The sequence below is a fragment of the Miscanthus floridulus genome, chromosome 4, assembly GCF_019320115.1.
Source record: "Miscanthus floridulus cultivar M001 chromosome 4, ASM1932011v1, whole genome shotgun sequence".
Classification (NCBI taxonomy): domain Eukaryota; kingdom Viridiplantae; phylum Streptophyta; class Magnoliopsida; order Poales; family Poaceae; genus Miscanthus; species Miscanthus floridulus.
Window position 1 is genome coordinate 71,131,486 of NC_089583.1, and position 20,797 is coordinate 71,152,282.

The 20,797-nt window shown below is 41.3% G+C and overlaps 1 non-coding gene across 1 annotated transcript; it reads right to left on the reverse strand.

Annotated features, from left to right (window-relative positions):
- Positions 1–9,106: 9,106 nt before the first annotated feature.
- LOC136553034 (small nucleolar RNA R71) lies at positions 9,107–9,215 on the reverse strand. Its single transcript, XR_010782940.1, has one exon. It is a non-coding gene; the product is annotated as a small nucleolar RNA R71 (small nucleolar RNA).
- Between the last annotated feature and the right edge of the window lie 11,582 nt (positions 9,216–20,797).

Sequence of the window (20,797 nt, forward strand, 5' to 3'; positions counted from 1 at the left end):
AGTTAAAAACTATAGCTAACGCAACTACTATGATAGCGCAGCAGTTAAGGCCCACTACTTTGGACCCCAAGACCCGTGCGCGAACCTAAGGCTGGGTACATTTTTAATTTTTTTTAAAATATAGTTATCATTGTTGGTTTTCAAAGTTAAACCGACAATGATAGTTACCATCACTGTCAGTAGTTACCATCACTGTCGGTTTTAGCCCATCACTGCTAGTTTCCTAAAAACGACAGTGATGATTATATATAATCTTTTTTTCTTTTTTTAAATAGAATAAATTCACGCATTCATATTCCTATTCCACCTATGTCCAAATGGCTTGAATTTTTTTTGCAAGCATGTACACCCAAATTATGGCCCTACACAATCTTTGGTTTTTCTGACCATTTTCTTTATTATTATATTTTTCTTTATGCTAAACATGACAAAAGAGGCCCAATTACATGTTGGGCATGTAAGGAAAATGGACCCTAGGCCCATTTACTTTGGATTTTGGTGTTTGATGAACAACACAACCAAATTGGACTAATGAATTTGCAAGTGATTATTTTGTAGTTCAATAGGGTGCAAGACGTGACTTGGACGAAGGCGACGTGATGATCCGATGATCAACAACATAAGCAAGACCTTAGGAGCACAAGAGAAGACCCAACATATCAAGCAAAGTCCAAGCATGAAGATAGGAACCAAGCCGTATGCAAGATCGCGAAGAAATGAGCTCGTAGAGGCGACCAGACGCTGGACCGGACGCTGGCGGCAACCGACTGGACATAGAATAGCAGCGTTCGATCGAGTACAGAGAGGTTCCAGAGCAGTGAAACTATGACCGAACGTGTCTGGTGGTAGTCGGCTGGATGTTGGCAGCGTCTGATCAGTGATTCGCGGCTCCAATGGTCGGGACAACCGGATGCGTCCGGTTAGGACGAGTTTAGCGTCCGGTCAGTAGCAGAAAAGCAGGATTTCATCCCCAACGGCTACTTTCTCAGTGGGGCTTATAAATACAACCCCTAACCGGCCATTTGAGCTAAGTAGAGTTGAGGAAACATACCAAGGGTGTTGATACACCATTTTAGTGATCTCCACTTGCATAGTGCTTAGTGTTTTATCAAGTGATTAGCATAGGTGCTTTGCGAAGTGCTTAGGTTGATTAGACCACCGCTTATGCGCTTGCTCTAGGTTTAGGCCTAGTGTTTAGTGAGGTTTGTATACCTCTTATCACTCGGTGCTTGTGAGCACCATTATTGTACATCAAAGGGGCTTGTAGTCTTATGAGATCACACCAACCGAGTTTGTGGTGTGGCCACCACCGTGTACCGGAGGGAACAAGGCCCGCGGTGTTTCGGCCAGAAGCTTGATAGTGAAGACGGCGGGGAGCATCCGGGAGAGGCTTGCCAAAAGGCATGTCGAAGACCCACTTGTGCGTGGGGAAGGCCCGAGGCTATCCATGGAGTTATCCGACTAGGAGCTTGGCCCTTGCGAGGGATTCCTTGTGAGGGGCTCCAACGAGGACTAGGGGGAAACTTGCGCGCTTCTCAATACCTCAGTAAAAATATCGGAGTCATCGATGGGAGTTTGCATATCTCTACCTTGCTCTTTAGCTTCTGCATTTACATTGATTACTTTAGTATGTTTGTGGTAGAGATAGCAACACACTAGCAAAACCATAGTTGCACATCTAGATAGTTTATCTATTGCATAGGTTTTGCTAGGATTACAAAAAGAGGCCATAGTTTTGGAGTTAGAATTTTAAGTTGCCTAATTCACCCCCTCTTAGGTGTCACGATCCCTTCAATTGGTATCAGAGCCGGTTGGCTCAAATTTGGACCTTTGGTTTAACTACCGTTGAGCCGACGCTACTTAGAGTGGTTGGGATGGATACCTTTAGGCCTCCACACTTTGATGGCACTAACTTCCCTTACTATAAGGCTAGAATGACTTGCCACCTTGAGGCGGTTGATTTGGGTGTATGGAGAGTCACTCGTGACGGGGTGAAACCCATCAAGAATCCCAAAAAACCCACAAAGAGTGATGAAAAAGAAATGCATTTTAATGCTAGAGCTAAAAATTGCTTGTTTGAATCATTTAGCATGGATGTGTTTAACCAAGTGTTCACTTTAAATATGGCACATGAAATTTGGTTAAAATTCCAAGAGCTCCATGACGGCACAAGTAATGTCCATGAGCAAAAACATTGTTTAGCTAAACAAAATTATGATTCCTTTACAATGAATGATGATGAGCTTGTTCATGATATGTATTCTCGTTTGAATCTAATTATCAATGAGCTCCATTCAATAGGATTAATAAAGCTAGATGATGCGGATATCATGAGGAAGATCATCTCTATGCTACCACAAAAGAAATATGCAAGCATCATCACCATTCTTCACAACATGGAGAACTTGAACACCATGACCCCGGGCATTGTCATTGGCAAGTTAGTGGCATTTGAAATATCACGTAAGATGGGTCAAGAAGAAGCCTCTTCATGAAGCAAAGGCAAAGCTCTTGCATGTGGCGAGAAAAAGAAGATGAAGGGTAAGTAAGTTAAGACAAGCTCAAGCTCAAGCTCCTCAAGTGAAGACGAAGACGAAGATGACGATGATGATGACGACGAAGATTCAAGTGATGATGATCAGTCTTCCTCCTTCGCCTCTGACCTTGATGAAGAATCAATCAAATTAATCAACAAGGTGGAGAAGATGATCCAAAGGCTCAATGTCAAGGGTGTGCCCATCCAAATTCATGATCTTATTTTCACTAATCAAAGAAATGAGCAAAGAAAGAGAGGATGGTATTTATGCGGCGAGTTGGGGCACTTTGTGGAAGTTTGTCTAAATAAGCCCACACCCAAGACAAAGAAGAAGGCATGCAAGAACCAAGCCCTCACATCAATAAGATCATGGGATGATTCTTCAAGTGAAGAAGAACACCATCACAAGAGGTGAGGCCGCAAGCACTCATCATCAAGCTCTTCTAGTGTGTGCCTTATGGCATGAGGTAATGAAAGCTCATCCTCTAGTGAGAGTGATAGTGATGATGATATGCCTTCTTATCATGAAATTGTGCAACAAAATCTTAAATATGCTAAAGTTTGCACTAGTCAACAAAAGAAGCTCAAGAGTTTAAAAGAAGAGCTAGATAGTTCACAAGAAGCATACAAAACTTTGCTTGAACAATATGAGAACTTTGCTAATCTTAATGTTGAACTATCTACTAAAATTGAGCAACTTAACGCTAGTGCAATAACAAATGAATGCACAATCAATGATGAGAAACTTGTAAAGAAAAATGAAAAATTAAAAGAAAAGTTAGCTAGCTCACAAGATGCTTATAAAAGGTTGCTTGCAAAAATGGAAACCATGTGCAAACATTGTGATGAGCTAACTAATAAAGTTGCTAATCTTGAAGCCGTTAGTACAACCCTCCCCCAAGGCATCTAAAAAGAAAAATTCCATCTTTAACATGTCTAAAAAGGATGCCTCTACTTCTTGCAATAATTTATGTTTAGACTCACCTTTGTGCAACGAAGTTTGTGTTGAGAAAGTTGTTGTAGATACTTGCACACAAGAGGTTGCAAAGGAGAATGAGCAACTCAAGCAAGAAGTAGCCTGACTCACCAAGGACTTGACACAAGTGAAAGGCAAGATGAAGAAAACCCAACTTCATCAAGATAACACCGTCAAGGGAGTGAAGAAGCTTGATGAAGGATAAACCGTGGTTTGCTACATGTGCCACAAGGAAGGTCACAAGTCCTATGAGTGCAAGGTGAAGAATGGGGGAGGAGCAAAGAAGAAGGAGAAGAAGCAAACAAGCAAGCTCTCCAACACCTACACCAACAAGGTGGATAAGAAGGCTCCACACCTTATCTCTTGAAGAAGAAGAAAAATGACAAGGTGGTGGCCATCAAGGTGAACAAGCAAGCCAACAATGGGGTCAAACGCTTGTGGGTGCCAAAGGAAATAATTTCCAACATGAAAAGCACCAAGAAGGTTTGGATCCCAAAAGGGAAGTGAGAAGTCCAATGGACTTCGGGGAATTTGGAGACTTGGCAAAGCGTGGGTGCATTTCATGGGGTGCATCATGATGGACAAAGTCATTGCCAAGTGGGTTAGTGAATACTGTGGACCCAAATTCCCCTTCCCATGTTAGGTAACTAGATGTCATTACTTTTAAAATTGGTACTTCTTTCAATTGGTATTTCTTACAAATTTGCATCTTTAAGCATACTAGTTACTATTCATGCCTAGGTTTGTATTTGCATGCTTATATCTTTTGTCATGCATACACTACGTATATCTTATGGTAGGATTGCTCGGTTTCATTCTTAACCCTTGGAGCAAACCTGTATGGTTTAAAATTGTTTAGGAGCACGACACATAGCTTGTCTTTCAAATTATTCATCTAATATGTGCTGAAGTCTGAATTGTAGATAGTCTCTCCCAAATATCATCTTTGAAAATGATCCTCACATTCATGTGATGTCATCTTTCAAATGGTATTTTGATTCTAAAATCAATGTGCACGTTTCCTACAAGTATTCCACACTTGTGTGCACAAATTTAGGGGAAGGTTATTCTACAAGTGGGATGCTTTGAGACTAACAACTTTTCAAGTTTATCATGTGTGTAGTAGTCTCATTGCAAGGAAAATGGAGTCCCTGAAGTTAAGCATCATACTTCAAATATCCAACATCTATTGCAAGTGGTAGAGATCAAATTGGTTTTCACATGTGATATTTCTAAACCGATATCATCATGTTGATTTCATTTTGATATTTATATGCTTTCTTCATGCATTATATAGATTAAATTCCCTTGAGCAATAATTTGCTAATTATGCATATGCTTTGCCTTCTACCATATGTATGCATATATTTAGGGGGAGCTTAGTCTATATAATATGAGAGTCAAATTTTGTGATCTATTCCACTCTACCTACAAAGGATCACAAAGTTTGACTCTCCCTTGTGCTACTAATGTCTTCCTTTTTGGTGTTTGATTCCAAAGGGGGAGAATTTAGAGGACCAAAAGCAAGCATCATTTTTAGGACCTATTGGTCTACAAATGGTAATGATCTAAGAAAGGGAGGACAATGGATTATGGATTAGTCTAAGTAATGGGGAGAATTTGTAGGAAGCCAGGCTTAAATCCATAATGCCACATGGGGACACTTGCAAGGGCAAGATACATTTGCATGTAGTATCTTACATAGAGTATCTTTTAGCATCATATAATCTTGTCCCTTGCATTGCATCCTAGCAAGTAGATAGTTTTAAATTCAAAAATTTTATTATTTACTTGCTTTGGTCATGTTGTCATCAATCACCAAAAGGGGGAGATTGTAAGGAAAATGGACCCTAGGCCCATTTGGATTTTGATGTTTGATGAACAACACAACCAAATTGGACTAATGAATTTGTAAGTGATTGTTTTGTAGTTCAATAGAGTGCAAGACGTGACTTGGACGAAGGCGATGTGATGATCCGATGATCAATAGTGTAAGCAAGACCTTAGGAGCACAAGAGAAGACCCAAGATATCAAGCAAAGTCCAAGCATGAAGATAGGAACCAAGCCGTATGCAAGATCATGAAGAAACGAGCTCGCAGAGGCGACCGAACGCTGGACCAGACGCTGGCGGCAACCGACTAGACATAGAGCAACAGTGTCCGATCGAGTACAGAGAGGTTCTAGAGCGGCGAAACTACGACCGGACGCTTCTAGTGGCAGTCGACCGGACGCGTTCGGTGGCAGTCAACCGAACGCTAGCAGCGTCCGATCAGTGATTCATGGCTCCAACAGTCGGGATGACCGGACATGTCCGGTCAGGACGAGTTTAGCATCCGGTCAGTAGCAGAAAAGCGGGATTTCATCCCCAACGGCTACTTTCTCAGTGGGGCTTATAAATACAACCCCCAACCGGCCATTTGAGCTGAGTGGAGTTGAGGAAACATACCAAGGGTGTTGATACACCATTTTAGTGATCTCTACTTGCATAGTGCTTAGTGTTTTATCAGGTGATTAGCATAGGTGCTTTGCGAAGTGCTTAGGTTGATTAGACCATCGCTTATGCACTTGCTCTAGGTTTAGGCCTAGTGTTTAGTGAGGTTTGCATACCTCTTACCACTCGGTGCTTGCGAGCACCATTGTTGTACATCGGAGGGGCTTATAGTCTGGTGAGATCACACCAACCAAGTTTGTGGTGTGTCCGCCACCGTGTACCAGAGGGAACAAGGCCCACGGCGTTTTGGCCGGAAGCTTGATAGTAAAGATGGTAGGGAGCATTCAGGAGAGGCTTGCCGGAAGGCACGTCGGAGACCCACTTGCACGTGGGGAAGGCCCGAGGCTATCCATAGAGTTACCCGACCAGGAGCTTGGCCCTTGAGAGGGATTTCTCATGTGGGGCTCCAACAAGGACTAGGGAGAAGCTTGCGCGCTTCTCGATACCTTGGTAAAAATATCGGAGTCATCGATGGGAGTTTGCATATCTCTACCTTGCTCTTTAGCTTCCGCATTTACATTGATTACTTTACTACGTTTGTGGTAGAGATAGCAACACACTAGCAAAACCGTAGTTGCACATCTAGATAGTTTATCTATTGCATATGTTTTGCTAGGATTACAAAAAGAGGCCATAGTTTTGGAGTTAGAATTTTAAGTTGCCTAATTCACCCCCCCTCTTAGGCGTCACAATCCCTTCAATAGAATTTTGCATCTACCTTTGAAATGTCCTAATGGCTAGAGGGGGGTGAATAACCTATTAAAAAATTCTACAACAACACTAAAGCAAGTGATTAGTCAATAAGATGGCGAAGCGAATTTTACGCTATCAGTACACTTGGGGTTGCAAGCTATTGACGGTAGTTAACAACCATTATAAACCATTAATATAACATACATAAGGGCATAAATATAATCACCAACAAAGGTCTAGGGGTTTAAACTAACAAATTTTATGAGTTTTGGTGAATCTATATTTTCTGTAGGGTTTATTCAGAAAACCATCAAGGTGGACCTACATGTCAGATTTAATCGCGCTTATCCACAGCGAAACGGACACCAGAAGACTCTAGAAGACTCAAGAGGACTCCATGCTGAGGCAGAGAGGTAGAGGCTACTAGGTAGGGTCGGCCGGCCCCACCTGCTGGTCGACCAGCCCCTAGGGCCCACTATCAGCCTCCGTGTTGCACTATCGGTTCTCCACCGCCTTCTATGTTGCATCTATGTCGTCCTTAAAGTTGGTTTGATCCAAGGGCTCATGTTGGATGCTTCGGCCTATATATACTAGCCCCTGCCACACCCCCAAGGCATAACCCCAGTCATCAAGTCATTTGAGAAGATAGAAACCCTAATCATCCTCAGAACTCCACCATATTCTAGGGCATTGCTAGTTAGGCTAGGTTTAGAGGGAGGCAAGCAGGCTTTGCTTGGATTCCTGATCTTGTCAAGAATGTGGTTTGGTATAATCTTTGTACCCCCTCTCTTTTATACCTCCATTATTTTTATATGCTAGTTACAATTGTTATGACAATATTAGTATTCATCTTATTCATGTTCTTCGTTATAATGTTCAATGTCTACTTTGATTATATACTTAGTATAGCTAGTTTATCATTATGTTTATGCATAAGTTCATATAGCGCTCACTCTAAAGTATACAGGGTGGGTGGTTGACATTGTGTAAGCATGGTGCTTATACATTGTTTACCTATGGATACACCCTATATTCTGGGTCATGTGGTAGATCGTGGATGTGACACTCCCGTTGAGTCCTTTGTAGTCCACTTCCCGAATATTGGTGCAAGTAGGGTCCATTTATGAAGGAAGAACAAACTCTAATCTTCCTTAGTAGTATCCCTTATGTGTAGATATAAAGATAACCTTAGCCATAACTACTAGGTGTAATTGCACTAATCAATGTATGTTTTGACTTGTAATTAAGAATGACTTAGGAATTATTCCTCTAATATTCTACCTGACCATGCTAATGCCATAGAAAGGAGTACTCTGAGTGATTTATCATTATTGATGATCAATACTTATCGTATATATATCTTATTCTTTGACTTACCCCTGTTATGAGTAGAATATTGGTTATAGTTTACTTCTCCATCAATAGTATAAGTTATCAATACATGTCTATGCTAGACCTTCCCTATGGTAAAAATATAAATAACGATACCTAGAATACTCCTAGTTGAAGTGCTACAATGGTATAATTATCTGTGTGCTTGTAGCTCCTTTTCATTCATATATTTATATTCTTCCTAGTCACATAAATTAATAAAGAACTACCTAGTATTATTCTAGTAGTAATGCTATGTTATACCAACAAGCATCTCTGGCATCATCACTAGGGATGTCAACATAGTAAAGTATTGTTAGGAGATATATGTTTATAATAGGTGGCTACTAAACAAGTGACAAGTTAATAAATACCAACAAGCATTTCTGGCGCCATTGTCAGGGAAGGTAGCTAGGCAAAGGAAGTATTGATAAACTTATACTTATTGATGTGATCGAGGAAAACCATTGATCTCTCCTCAAGCAGGCTTACCCTTGTTTTGTCTACTTGTGTATCTTATGCAGGGTAATGTATGACCGGTTTTGACCTTCCAACAAACTACGTTGAAGATCTAGAAGCATTAATCAGGAGGACTAGAGCTAAACTCAAGAAGTTCCAGCTTTAAAGTCGGAAGACAACTAGATAAGGTGAAGCTTAACACCTAAATTTGAAGCCATGGTAACAGGACTCTCCATGAATTCTTTGCTCCAACTACGACCAACATCCGTACTGGATCAATAGTCAATGTTGGAGACAATGGATTCGAGCTCATGCTAGCCCTCATCAACATGGTGCAAGCAAGCCAATTTTGTGGAAAGGGACATGAAGATGCGAGTGCACATCTCCAACACTTTTTGGAGATTTATAGCACTTTCATCATCAAAGGAGTGACCCAAGATGCCATACTACTTTGCCTCTTCCCATTCTCACTCTTAGGGTAGGCAAAGCAATGGTTCTACGCCAACAAAGATAGAAATACTACATGGGATAACTACTCCACTACCTTCCTAGCAAAGTTCTTTCCCACAGGCAAGACCAATGCTCCGCGTGGGAGAATTTCAAGCTTTTAGCAACAACATGATGAATCTATCCCTAAGGCATGGGAACACTTTCAAGATTACATTACAAAATGCCCTTCTCATGGGATGGAGAATTGGCTACTCATGCTGACTTTCTACCATGGGTTGACTAACAGTACCCATGAGACTATGGATACTGCTGCTGGAGGTGCATTCCTATCACTCACCATACTAGCTGTAATAGTTCTTGTGGAGAAGATAGCCTTCAACCAAGGTTGAAATGAAGAACGTCTTCAGACCCATAAGAGAGGTGGAGGTATGCATCAACTCAAGGAGGTAGACATGTTGTCTGCCAAGATGGACCTGCTGATGAAGAAGCTTGAAGATTGAGCCAATGAGAAGCAAGAAGTCATGTGCATTCATGATTCTTGCATGACATATGAAGAGTGTGGAAATACTAGGCATTCAGGGAATAGCTGTCCTGAAACCCAAGAGGATGTGAACTTTGTCAACAACAGCAACTACTTTCATCCTTAATAGAATCAAGGATGAAACCAACAATAGAGACCGAACTACTAAGGTAATTACCAAGGTAACTATCAAGGTAATAATTTTAATAATTTCAATCAACCACCCTTGAGAGAATTAATTACTGGCCAATCCAAACTTATAGAGAGATTATCGAGAAAGGTAGCTACCAATGATAAAATTCTAGAGGACATAAATAACAAAATGGATAGCTTTGCTTCTGCCATTAAGAACCAACATAGCTTTAATAAAATGATAGAATCTCAAATGGCTCAATGGGCAGCTGCTGTTCCTCCGTCCAACAAAGGTAAGATTCTGAGGCAACCAGAAGATCTAGAAACTGCAAAATCTTGTTGATATTCATAATTCAACATATTATTATATACAACCATCGACGTGAAAGTGGATTGCCAGAAAAGAAGAGCGATCTAGGAAGATCTATCATCCCCATCACCATTAGACCGCATATTTTCCAAGACATTATCTGTGACTTTGGAGCAAGTGTCAACATCATGCCTAAGGTAATTTATGATCGAATTAATAGAGATACTTTGTTGTACACAAAGATGTGTTGGCAGCTTTACCCCAAGGGAGTTCTTGAAGATGCCATTGTTCGAGTGGGACAATCATATGTTCCCATAGACTTTGTGGTTTTGGAAATAGGTGGAGATGAAAGGGCACCCATCATTTTGGGTCGACCCTTCCTAAGCACCGCGAAAGCCATCATCTACACGGACAGTGCCAAGATCTGCTTCACAATAAAGGATATAAAGGAGAAGTTTTATTTTGAGAACTGCATCCTACAATCTCCTCAACATCCATAGACGCCATACCTGCCTGAAGAGGCAACAGTGACCAAGAAGAAGAACAACATGAGAAGGAGGAAGAACAAGGCCGGGTAGCCTCAAGAAGAATTAGTTAATATGATCAACACACTTTGATCAGAGTACGACCACCTCCTTGCTTCACCATTCCTTGCTAAAAAGGATGACCCAGGTGTACCCATGATCGAGTGTACCATTGGACAAAGAATCTTCCATAAGATTGGGTCTTAACATAATGTCCAAGGTAACATATGAGTATTTATTGGGTAACAAACCTTTGTTCCCTACATATATGCAATTGCAGATAGGGACCAATAAATCCAATTTCTAGAAGGAATAGCAAAAGATGTCATGGTAAGAATACACGATCAATTTGCGCCTACCGACTTCATGGTTCTATACATAGGTGAAGAAGAAGAAGATGATACACCTATTATATTGGGAAGACCGTTCCTCAACACAACCAACGCAATCATCTACGTCGGATCTGGACAAGTCTACTTCCAATTCCCTAAAGAAAAGGTATGTTGTTATTTCAATAGTTATACCACTTATGAACAGCCCAAGAAGATCTGCTCGAGGAGGAGACGTCGATCATCCCAACACCTAAAGAATCAACCTCCAAAGAATAAATGGAAAGAAGATGAAAAACCTAGAGAAGTTGTGAAAGATGAACCTACTCCGCCTAAGTCAAACCCAACGACCAAGTAGGTATAGAAACAGAAGGTGACATCACCATCAGAGACATCCTCACAAGATGTGCATCCATCTAGGTCTCCATCACTGAGACCGGATGATGCACCCAAAGAGTGAAGAACTTTTCTCCGGCCAAGTCCTGTCTAGAGGACTTAAAAATCCAAACCCTAGCCATAAGGTAATATCGGTAGTTATCCATATTTACTTTCTAGCATTGCATAAATTCTTTTCACTTTAGCATATTTACTTGTCTGCATTAGCATTGCATTTAGAAAAGGAAGATAAAAAATTTCATTATTGTATATCATCACATTATAAAAATCCTAAGCCCCACATGAGTAATTTTACGGTCTGTAAACACCCACGGGAATATTCACTATGGTGACATAAATAAATATATATATATATATATATATATATATATATATATATATATATATATATATATATATATATCAAGCATGCATATTTTCTATCTGCATACATAAATAAGAAAATCCAAAAATATTAAATAGATATCCTGCTATAACTTTGTCAATTAGGAAATCTGTCTAAACCCCAAGGACAACAAATCTCTAAATGGCTAACCACTAACCCCTTATCCTAATCTGTGTGACAAGTTTTGGTGTTCTTGTTGGAGTATTTTATAGGATGATCAAGAGTAAAGCCATCCATCCGAAGTATATTTTCTTGAACTGTCGCTACACTCGCTGCATGAGGAACATAACTTCTAGATGGATGAGAAAGACTTCTGCTGGTAGACTCACTCTACGAAAGACCACGATAACATCCAACTTGGGGAGGAGCATCCCCTATGTATCTAGCTAAGTATTTCTTTCCCTTTTGGTTTTACTATTTTTAAGTTGCTTCATATTTGCTAAAGAAATAAAAAGATGCATAATAAACTAAAAGCAAAATAAAAATTTATCTTAGCTAGTTATATATATATCAAGGTGTGATCTTAATTTTTTAAAACAAAATAAAAGGTGTGTTAAGTTTTCTTTAAGTTTGATTTTTAAGAGCTAAATAAACGGACTTTGAGAATAATCTCTTGCAATGGAAATGATGAATAGTTGCTCTATCGTAATTTCTTTTAAGTACCTAGTTTTCAGCCTTGAATTCTCCCGAGTTTTGGATACGACTATTTTGATATAAGAATTTACTCTGAACTTGAAACTCGTGGGTAGCATATGCTTGATCTAAGTCTAGGTAATTGACGGATATGATATGAGAAGGTCTGAGCTGCTGTTTATCTTGTTCCAAGTAACACTAAAGTTCTAGAGATTTATTTTTTGAAAAATGTGAAAATCGTACATGATGAGCTCCTATACAACAAAGCTTGAATTCCTACCAGAGCCATATATCATATTTAGATTAGGAAAATTTTTACTCATATATGCTGCTTGCATTGCATTAAGTTTAGTCAAGCTTTGTTGACCCTTATAAGAGGTTTGTCATGCTCTTAAAATTAAGATCATGTACACACCACCCAAATATGCACTACTCCTATATTGGGGGTAGGCGCAACAACATGGCATTCCATCTAGATCCACCCAAAAATATTTTACTCCTACACTAGGTGTAAACGCCAAAAATATTCTTGATAGGATATGCACCAAATAAATGCTCCAAAGTTCTTGTTGCTATCTCTGAAAATTTTTGTTACAGTAAAGAAGCTTGTAGCTATGCAAAAGTTATTCATAAAAAAGGAAGATGAAAAAAGGACAAGTGTTCAATATATTTAGAACAATGGGTACTTAGATGCCCATGTTTTCTTACAAAGTTGTTTCCAAGTTTCAAAAGAAAGATATGTTTTCAAGGAGCATAGTAGAATTAGGTTAGCCACCAAATATATCCACCATACATCCACACACATGCACATCTTGATTTGATTGTATGACTCCACTCTCTTTGGATCTAAGGTTTGACTTTACAATATATGTATTGCAAGTATGCTCTTTCATGCTTTTTTCCACTCCTATGAGCTCCACATAAGCTTTAGTTGTAGGAAGAGGAAGGTATAACACCGCTATTGCCTTGGTGAGGATCCACAAATACCACATATATTGAGAGACTTGAGAGTGTCATACAATGTGAGTAGATGCACTAAGCAAGTCCTTAGCAAAGGATGTATGCATGCCAATCAACTTTTACTTTGGATTGCTCGAAGGAGAGGCATGTCAAATAAGTGGGGGGGGGGGGTTGCATCAATACATATTTGAGAAATCCAATATGTTCAACTCATTCCTTAGCTTGCAAAACCTTTTCTCTTCCAATGGATTGGTGAATATGTCAGTAAGTTGATCTTTAGTGCCTACACTCTCGATGCAAATGTTCCCTTTCTGTTGATGATCTCTAAGGAAATGGTGATAGACATCAATGTGCTTTATTCTTGCATGTTGAACCAGATTGTTGGTTAGATTGATTGCACTCTCATCATCACATAGCAAAGGCACTTTCTTAAACTTGACTCCAAAGTCATTCAAGTTGGCCTTCATCCAAATAATTTGTGCACAACAACTATCGGCGGATATGTATTCGACTTCGGCGGTTGATAATGCAACACTATTTTGCTTTTTCGATGACCATGAAACGAGTGATCTTCCCAACAATTGACATGTGCCCAATGTGCTCTTTCTTTTAACCTTGCATCTCGTATAATCTGAGTTAGAGTAACCAACTAGCTCAAACTTTGCTCCTTTGGGATACCACAAACCAACATTTTGTGTATGCTTTAAGTACCTGAATATTCTCTTTTATAGCCTTCAAATGACTTTCTCTAGGTGAGGGTTGAAATCTTGCACACATGCACACACTAAACATGACATCTAGCCTTGATGCTGCCACATAGAGTAGGCTTCCAATCATAGACTAATACAACTTTTGATCCACCATGTTGCCACTTGCATCACTATCTAAATTGCCATTTGTTCCCACTGGTGTACTAATGGCCTTTGCATCATTCATGCTAAACTTCTTGAGCATGTGTTTGATGTACTTGCCTTGACTCACAAATATACCATTTTCCAATTGCTTGATTTTAAGACTAAGGAAGTAACTCAACTCTCCAATCATGGACATCTCAAACTCATTAGCCATCATCTTTTCAAACTCTTCACAAAAGTCTTGATTGGTTGATCCAAATATGATGTCATCAACATAGATTTACAACACAAATAGGTCTTTGCCAATCTTCTTAGTGAAAAGAGTGGTGTCAACCTTGCCCATTATGAATCCCTTTGAGAGGAGAAAGTCCCTCAACCTCTCATACCATGCTCTAGGTGCTTGCTTCAAGCCATACAGTGCCTTCTTCAACTTGTACACATAGTTGGGCTTCTTATCATCTTCAAAACTGGGAGGTTGCTCAACATATAATTCTTTATTGATGTAGCCATTGAGAAATGCACTCTTGACATCCATTTGATAGAGCTTGATGTTGTGGGCACAAGCATAGGCTAGCAAGATTCTAATTGCTTCCAATCTTGCAATGAGGGGATATGTTTCTCTAAAGTCAAGACCTTCAATTTATGTATAGCCTTATGCTACCAATCTTGCTTTGTTCCTTACTATTATCCCACCTTGATCTTACTTGTTTCTATAGACCCATTTGGTTCGAATCACATTGTGTCCCTTTGGTCTTTCCACTAATTCCTATACTTGATTTCTAGTGAAGTGTTTAATTCTTCATGCATAGCATTAACCCAATCAACATCCTTCAATGCTTCATTGATCTTCTTTGATTAAATGGATGACATAATTGAGAAATGCTCACAAAATAAAGCTAATCTTGATCTTGTTTGTACACCTCTAAAACTATCTCCAATGATAGTGTCCAATGGATGATCCCTTGCAATATTAGTTGGTTGGAGTATTGGAACACTGCTTGAACTTGCTTGATCATTAGGTTGAGATGATGTACTAGCCACTTGATCTCGCACATTGTCATGAGAGCCACTTGTACTTGCTTGATTAGTGTCAACTTGCACATTTGAGTTAGAGAGCACTTGCACTTGATCATCTTCATCATCAATCACTTGCCTTGGCCTCAAGTCACCAACATCCATGTTCTTCATGGCATTTAAAAGTTGAATGCCTCTAACATCTTCAAGATTCTCATTCTCATCTTAGGAACCCTTGGTTTCATTAAATTCAACATCATGCACCTCTTCAAGAGTACCACTTGCCAAATTCCAAACTCTATATGCTTTGCTTGTAGTGGAGTATCTAAGTAAGAATCCTTCATCGCATTTCTTGTCAAACTTTCTTAATCTAGTGTCTTTCTTTAAGATATAGCATTTGCAACCAAAGACCAAAAAATATGCAATATTGGGCTTTCTACCATTCAAGAGCTCATATGGTGTCCTCTCTTTCAATGGGTGACAATATAAGCGGTTGCTATAATAGAAAGCCATATTGATAGCTTTGGCCCAAAAAGATTGACTCACATTGTACTCACTAACATAGACCTTTCCATATCAATGAGTATTCTATTCTTCCTCTCAATAAGGCCATTTGATTGTGGAGTGTACTTGACTGAGAATTGATGTCTAATTCTAAATTCATCACATAACTCATTAATTCTAGTATTCTTGAACTCACTACAATTATCACTTCTAACTCTCTTGATGGTTGTTTCAAGCTCATTGTGTATGCCCTTGACAACTGATTTGAAAAGTTGCAAACACATCACTCTTGTTCACTAGAAACAATACCTAAGTGTATCTAGTGTAGTCATCCACTATCACAAATCCATATTTGTTTCCATCGATGCTAGTGTATTGTGTTGGCCCAAATAAATCCATGTGCAATAACTCAAATGCTTTACTAGTGCTCATCATGCTCTTCTTAGGATGGGTGTTTCCAACTTGTTTGCTGGCTTGATAAGAGCTACAAAGTTTATCCTTCTCAAACATATCTTTCAATCCCCTAACCAAGTCATGCTTAACTAATCTATTCAATTGTTTCATTCTGACATGACCAAGCCTTCTATGCCATAACCAACCCATACTAGATTTAGTGAACAAGCATGTTGACAATTGAGCTTTACTAGCATTCAAATCAACCAAGTATAGATTCTCATATCTAAAGCCTTTGAAGATCAAATTAGAGCCATCTACATCATATACCCCAAATATGCATTTGAATCTAAGATCACACAATTGAGCCACATATAGCAAATTGAAGTTCAAGCTCTCTACTAGCAACACATTGGAATTGCTTATGTCGTTGGATATTTCAATCTTACCAAGCCCTTTGACCTTGCCTTTGCCATTGTCACCAAATATAATACTATCATAACCATCATTGTCATTGGTATTGATTGGGTTGAACATTCTTGCATCACCGGTCATGAGTTGAGTGCACCCACTATCAAGAACCTAATGCCTTCCTCTAGCTTTGTAATTGACCTACAAAAGAAGATCAATTCTTTTTAGGAACCCAAACTTGCTTGGATCCTTGAAGGTTAGTGACCAAGCTCTTTGGCACCCTAATGGCTTTCTTCTTTGAGCCCATCCATGGTGCACCAATAAACTTAGCTTTCACACCATTTGTACCCTTAGTAAGCACATAGAAAGAATCAAGCTTAATAGAGGATACATTAGCTTGAGGCTTCTTTTTCATGCACTTTTGCTCTACATGACCAACTTGCTTGCAACTAGTGTAAAACCGACCATTGTTCTTCATAAAACTAGTCTTGTGAGGAGCAAAGGCCACCTTGCCTTTCTTGGGGGTATAGCCCAATCCCTCTTTGTAGAGAGATGCTCTTTGGCTACCCAAGCACATAAGCAAGCGGTTCTCACCACTAGCCAAGGTGTGATTGAGCTCTTTTATCACCTTCTTGAGTGTCTCATTCTCAACCATTAGTGAGGCATCACAAGTGAAACCATCACTACTAGATGAGGTAGAAGTGGATGTGCTACAAGAAGAGTTAGTGGGAGCAACAATAATAGTCTTATAGAATGATTCATCAATTATATCACAAGTTAAGCCTTTGTCACATGTTACAACATGCTCCTTCTCATTTTGTTCATCAAATAGAGAGGAATGAGCTTTTTCAAGATTATTGTGAGCTTTGCCAAGCTTCTCATGGGCTTCTTGTGGGGGGTACGACCCCGGATACCCATGGTAGACCACATGGGCTACACCCCCAGGGATAGCCTAGCCCACAAGACGAAGCCTTGCAGGGGCACAACGCTGCTCGGCGTGTCCCGTAAGACACTAGAAAGATATCCTGAAGATACTACGAGATCTGTTAGGATATGTATGATCCCATGATTCATGTAATCTATTATTACTTTCTGGTTATCTCCTCCAAACACACGCAATATCATACGATAGCCAATACAATCTAATAGACCATAGGAGTAGGGTATTATGTCGTGCTGATGGCCCGAACCTGTCTAACTCGTGTGTCTCTATTGCCTTCTTGTTCTCGATTACACGCATCTCTCCCAATCAATCTACCTTCGTGGGATACCCCTCAGAAGACTACCGATGATATTCTATCGATAGTTGGCGTGCCAGGTAGGGGTGTGCTTGCTATTTCCACATCGAACAAGATGGTACATTTTGTAGACTCTTTGTCCCTCCCATAGCCTGGCTAGATCTTCATGGTCGGATCGATCTTGTGGATCCTCAACGATGATGGAGTCGGAGAGCTCATCGAGCCGGTGCAGACCAATACTACACCAACCACCCCAACACTTGTGACTATAGATCCAATCTTAGAACCACCTCTGAGGTCGCTTTCACCGACAATTTGCCGCCTACTCCCCCGCTACCCAAGAAGACAAATCAATAATGATGATCTGATCGCATCCATCGATCAGGTTGGCCAGAAGCTTGCCAATTGCCTCTCCATCGTAGAATTAGCTCTGACCACTCTGGTCCAGCGCCGACCACCCTCTAATTTAGATCTATCGGAGGCAGATCAGAAAACTCTAGGGGTTATGGCCCTACCCTTTAGGCTCACTAGTGTTGCCATCGCCTATCAAGATGCCCTAAGGGGCAAATTCATTGACCAGGAGATATCCATCCTCTCGCCGACTAGATCACCGACCAGCTCCCATTGGACATCAACATGCTACATGTTGGTCGATGCCCCAAAGCTTCCCTCCAAACCATCTTAGAGGAGAATCCAGACTCCAATTCCTAGGGCTCTATGGAGACTGTCGCTGAAACCACCACCAAACAACCTCCTTTCCCTCCCTTCCGTGGAGGCGCAATCTTCAATGTCAGCGTCGATAGCCCCCCATGGGAAAGGGAAACAGAGGAGGACCACACCGCCTACATCAATAGGAACATCAACCGCACGTAGTGCCGAGAAAATGAACCAACCCTTGTGCTAGCCAAAGCTGCTTGAAATGATCAGCTTGACTCACAAGGAAGGCCACGCCAACTCCAATGCAACCTCGACAATGAATTTGTCCATGTTGATGGCCATGATGTCTACAAGACTCCAAGCACCAACCTGGCCATGGCCGCCAATGAGCTCACCTGGCTCCCATAGACATTGGAGGTCGCTAAGGTCACCGCCATGCTTAAAGCGGTGCACTGCTAGGTCAATGAGATCCGCCAAGATCAAAGACCTCCTTACTCGATGAGCTCAATTCACCGATCAGTCGCACCAAGATCTAATCACCGCCCTAGCCAAAGTTGTTTTGCTGACCAGCACCTCGATGATGGACAACCTCTCTAGAGGGGAGCCAGGGGCAACCGCGTCGACCACCCTCGCCAACACGACCAGGACGTCGACCAGGACGTCCAAGCACACCTTAACAATCTCTAAGGTGCGTGATGATGTATCGATAAGTGCCATTTTTCTTGCCATGAAGAAGAAGTATGCCACCATCAAGAGTACGAGCAAGAGTTCGGTAATCTAGACTTAGCCCTCCAGCCACTCAACATCGGCAACACCGATGATGATGACCCCGAAGGGCCCAAAGCATTCACAAGGGCACTCCAAACACTCCAGTGGCCCCATGGTTTCAAAATCACTAGGGTCGAGCCCTATGAAGGACGGATGAAACCCACACAGTGGCTACAAGCTTATGCCACTATTATGCGCACCACTGGGGGGATACCAGCATCATGGCAAAATATCTTCCCATCATGCTCACGCCAACTGTGATGAACTGGTTCACAAGCCTCGCCCCAGACTCCATCAGATCTAGGGAAGCACTGAAGAAGGTCTTCACCGACAACTACATGACCACGTGTACTCGGCCGGGCACCAAGCATGATCTGAACTACATTTACTAGAAGTCATCCAAGCTCCTTCATAGCTACATCAGACGCTTTTATAAGACAAGGAATTCTATTCCCAACATCATGAAAGAAGAGGTCATCACTGCCTTCATTCGAGGACTCCATCACTATGACCTACGCTCCAAGTTCAATCGCAAGCCACCTAAGGGGATTGGCGAGATGATTACAATCGCCGATCAGGACACTGACGCTAAAGAGGCCAAAGTGCGCTTCAACAAGGATGCGGACACTCATTGCCCAACTCACCGTAGCGATGATCGACTTGATGACCGATGCCACAGCGATCGCCACTACGACAACCGCAGTCACCATCGGGACAGTGGCCTTGATCGGCCAGAAGGATCCAAATCTAGTCAATATCGCCGCCGCCGACCAGACCGTATCGTCGCCACTGTTGATGAACCTCATGCTAAGCGCAACTATGATGAGTAGTACAAGAAGATCCTCGAAGGCCCATGCCCTCTCCATAAAAACGCCAAGCATAAGATGAAGGACTGCCTCAACTTGGCTAAGGAGTTCCAGGCTAAAAATCTAGATGATGACAATAACGATGAAGCCAAAGGCCACCGACCACCTGGAGGCAACAACAACGCCTTCTAGGATCATGATAAAGTGGTCACCACCATCTTTGGGGGCCTCGCCACCACCGAGAGTAGAAGAGATCGAAAGCTCACCGCCCGCTGGGTGCTCATCATTAACGCAAAAGATGCCATCGCCAACCCTAGCTATTGCCCTTGGTCCGAGGTCCCCATCACCTTGAGCAGAGCCGACTAGTGGGTGGACATCCATTACACAGGGCATTTCCCCCTTGTTCTTGATGCAACCATCCAGAAAGTACTTTTCATAAAAGTACTCGTCGATGGCGGGAGCGCTTTGAACCTCCTCTTCGCCAGAGCCCTAAAGGAGCTAGGGCTTGGCATAGGAGATCTCACACCCTCTGACTTCTCCTTCTAGGGCGTGGTACCTGGAAGGGCATCCAAACCGCTTGGAGAGATGACCCTACCAATACAGTTCGGCATGGCTAGCAACTACCACGTCGAGCGCATCAACTTCTATGTTGCCGACTTCAACACCGCCTACCATGCCATACTTGGTCAGCCAACTCTTGCCAAGTTCACACCATAAAAGAAGTGTGTCATCCTGAGTGGTTAGCAAACCCTATTCTTGTTCAAAAAAAGAATAAAGAATGGAGAATGTGCGTTGATTACACTGATCTCAACAAACACTACCCTAAAGACCCCTTCGGTTTGCCTTAGATAGACAAGGTTGTAGACTCCATCGCCGTCTACGATCTACTCTCCTTCCTTGATTGTTACTCCGGCTATGACCAGATATCCCTCAAGGAAGATGACTAGATCAAGACATCGTTCATCACGCCATTCAGTGTGTATTGC